The sequence below is a fragment of the Ahaetulla prasina genome, chromosome 1 (assembly GCF_028640845.1).
Source record: "Ahaetulla prasina isolate Xishuangbanna chromosome 1, ASM2864084v1, whole genome shotgun sequence".
Classification (NCBI taxonomy): domain Eukaryota; kingdom Metazoa; phylum Chordata; class Lepidosauria; order Squamata; family Colubridae; genus Ahaetulla; species Ahaetulla prasina.
In genome coordinates, this window is record NC_080539.1 from 88,099,411 (window position 1) to 88,102,926 (window position 3,516).

Below are 3,516 nucleotides of genomic sequence, written 5' to 3' on the forward strand. Positions count from 1 at the left end.
ACTGTCCAGTCTCTTCTTTAAAACTTCCAGTGCTGAAGCACCCACAATGTCTGAAGGCAAACTGTTCCACTGATTAATTGTCCTCACTGTTAAGTTTCTCCTTAACCCCAGGTTGCTTCTCTCCTTGATTAGTTTCCATCCATTGTTTCTTGTCCTGCCTTCTGGTGCTTTGGAAAATAAATCAACCCCCTCCTCTTTGTGGCAGCCTCTCAAATACTGGAATATTGCCATCATGTCCCTTCCTAGTCCTTTTCTCTAGACTACCCAAACCCAAATCCTGCAACAGTTCTTCATATCTTTTAGTGTCCAGGTCTTTAATCATCTTACTTGCTCTTCTTTGCACTTTTTCCAAAGCCAAGAGAGAGTCAAATGGAAAAAAGATACTAGCAAACAATTTTCTTGGCAATACTATGAAAGTAATGGTAATATGGTCAATTAGAACATTTACCTTTTCTAAATCTTAGAAGTACAGAATGCTGATGAGTAAGTTGTTTTCCATTCCTGTTTCTTTTTATTTATTTATTTATTTATTTTTGTCACAACAGTATACACAAACAATTGTCATAGATAAAACAACATATCTTGAAGAAAATATATATATATAAGTAAAAAATATGCATCAACTATATCAATTTGATATAATGAAGGGAACAATAGGACAGGAACAGTAGGCAGTTTTGTGCTCTTATGCACGCCCCTTGGTATAAATCTTCTAAGTTTTAGGTCACTATCAGTGCTGGAGCAGGAATTATGGTACCCAGTAGATGAAATCAACTATTTTTTTTCTAGAGTGCAGTACTTTGACCAGCTGTTATTTGGAATTGCTGTCCATGTTAGTTGATATAATGATACAAGTAGTCCAAGATTTACAACCAGAATTGGGACCAGAATTTCCATTGCTAAGCAAGGCATCTGTTTTTATGATTTTGTAACCTTCTCTAACCCTTTTTGTCACGGTTGTTAAGTGAATCGCTATGGCTGTTAAGTGAATTATGCATTGTTAAATAAATCTGGCTTCCCCCGTTGATTTTGTTTGTTGGAACCAAAAGGCAATCATATGATTTCAGGACACTACAACCATCCTAAATACATGCCAGTTGCTAATGGCTTAAATTTTGATCATGTGATCATGGAGATGCTGTTATAATTTTAAATGTAAAGACTGGTTTAAGTCATTTAAATCATTTTGTCAGTGCTGTTGTAACTATGAAACATTACTAAACAAATGATTGTAAGTCAAGGACTACCTGTACAATATAAAAAAAAACTTTCCCTAAATAAATAAATTGCTGAGGTATTATTTACCAGCTTGATCAACTCTCTTTATTTCCAAAATGTTAGCGTTCCTTTGGATTTTGCTGCTCCTGCAGTGCACAGTCTAAGAATTTTCATCAGTACAAACCGACTTCAACAAACTTTTCTAAAAGAGCCAACTTTTGCTAACACTGTAAACTCCAAGTCTTTAACAAAAGGTGAAATATTTTGTGTTAATACAATGCTGAAATGCCTCCCCCAAAAGCAGTAGTATAGATTAACTCTATGCTACTGGGATATGTCTAACTTTTCTGCATGATACTGGGTAATGTTAAAGTTAAATCTGTTAATGTGTTTTTATCTTTCTGATAAAGACTAACATGTGGCATTTATTACTTCTAGAATCATGCTGCAGGTGGCACTAAAAATACAACAATATTTAAAGTAATCTGTCAAACAAATCTGACTGCAAAGGTTATTTACTAGCTGAAACTTTCTGAGACGATTTATTTTGTATTACTTTTTATCTAAACTCTATGAAGTAGTAATGAGGTATTGCTTATTTATATTTTTAATTCTTCCAAATTAGATTGTAAATAGATTGTAATTATACTAATTCTGTGTTTTTTTTGTTTTTGTTTTTGTTTTATTTGAATTTATATCCCGCCCTTCTCCGAAGACTCAGGGCGGCTTACATTGTGTTAAGCAATAGTCTCATCCATTTGTATATTATATACAAAGTCAACTTTTATTGCCCCCAACAATCTGGGTCCTCATTTTACCTACCTTATAAAGGATGGAAGGCTGAGTCAACCTTGGGCTTGGTGGGACTTGAACTTGCAGTAATTGCAAGCAGCTGTGTTAATAACAGACTGCATTAGTCTGTTGAGCCACCAGAGGCCCTGGTGTATGTATGTGTGTATGTTCTGGTGGCATTTCCTGCCAATTTCCTCAGAGATTCCACTAAATTTATCAGGATCTGTTATGTGCCTAAGTAGCATTAACATTATGCAATAAAAGAAAATAATGAAACACTAAGGCCTGTGCAGACTGTGGCCATGCCTTAGAGTGGGCCGGATGCATCATGCGCTGGCCACGGCCATACCCAGTTTAGCGAAGGGGCAAAAAGTCCTGATATGTCTTGTGACGACATAAGTTCGACACCCCTGCCTATGAGGTAATTTGTGGGTTGTTTAGGTACTTGGCTGTTTTATGTTTGCAACAGTAATCTTGTAAAAAATAAAAATTGAATACATTTCTCAAAATATTTAGAAAACATCTGGAAAATCACAAATATTGCCAAACAAATTCAGCATTTCTGCATCAAAAGGATCTCCATTATAAAATATGAATTAGTCTTCCTTATAATTCCTTCTGATTTTGTGAGCTTGCAACCAATCAGATACTGTTGGTATCTACACAATATACTTATGTTTAAGCTGAGTTTGATCAATCAGACTGGCTAGGATTGAATAGTACATTTGGATACAAGGCATTTGTCTTTCTTTGGTTATTTAAATAGTTGAAAATATTTATAGAATTTATAGAACATTTCCAATACTTTGTTCTATAATCAGGGGTCTCCAACCTCGGCAGCTTTATGCCTGAAGGACTTCAACACCCAGAATTCCCCAGCGTTGCTGGCTGGGAAATTCTGAGAGTTGAAGTCCTCCAGGCTTAAAGTTGCCAAGGTTGGAGACTGCTATAGATTAAACATATAGCCTGTAACTGTTTTACAAAAAATACCAAAATGCACATTTATGATATCAGACTAGGCAAAGCCCATTGGTTACAGTGGATGTGTGCTAATTAATTACATGTTATCAGACTGTTAATTACATGTTATCAGATCACCAATTTTAAAGGAGATATTTTCTAGCATATTGGATATACACCCACTTTGGAGTTAAAAATACCCTTAGACTGATTTAATTAAAAAAAAAACCTAGACCGATTTAATAAACTTAAGTTATCAATATGTAAAAATCACAAACTATCAGTGTATAATTGCTTATGGTATTACTGTGTTTTCATAGTATTATCTACCTTCTACAGCAGGGATATGGGACATTTTAAAAAGTACATAGGTTTAGTCCTACATATATTTATGTACATATGTTTAATATCAATCAAATGGAAGACAAGCGATTAGAATCTAAGCAACGTGGAGAGGCAATGTATAGCAGAAGCCCTTTTTCTTTGTCTTCCACCTAGCAGGGAAAGAAAGTTAAATGGGCGGGATTTAATGCCGCAGCGGAAGTG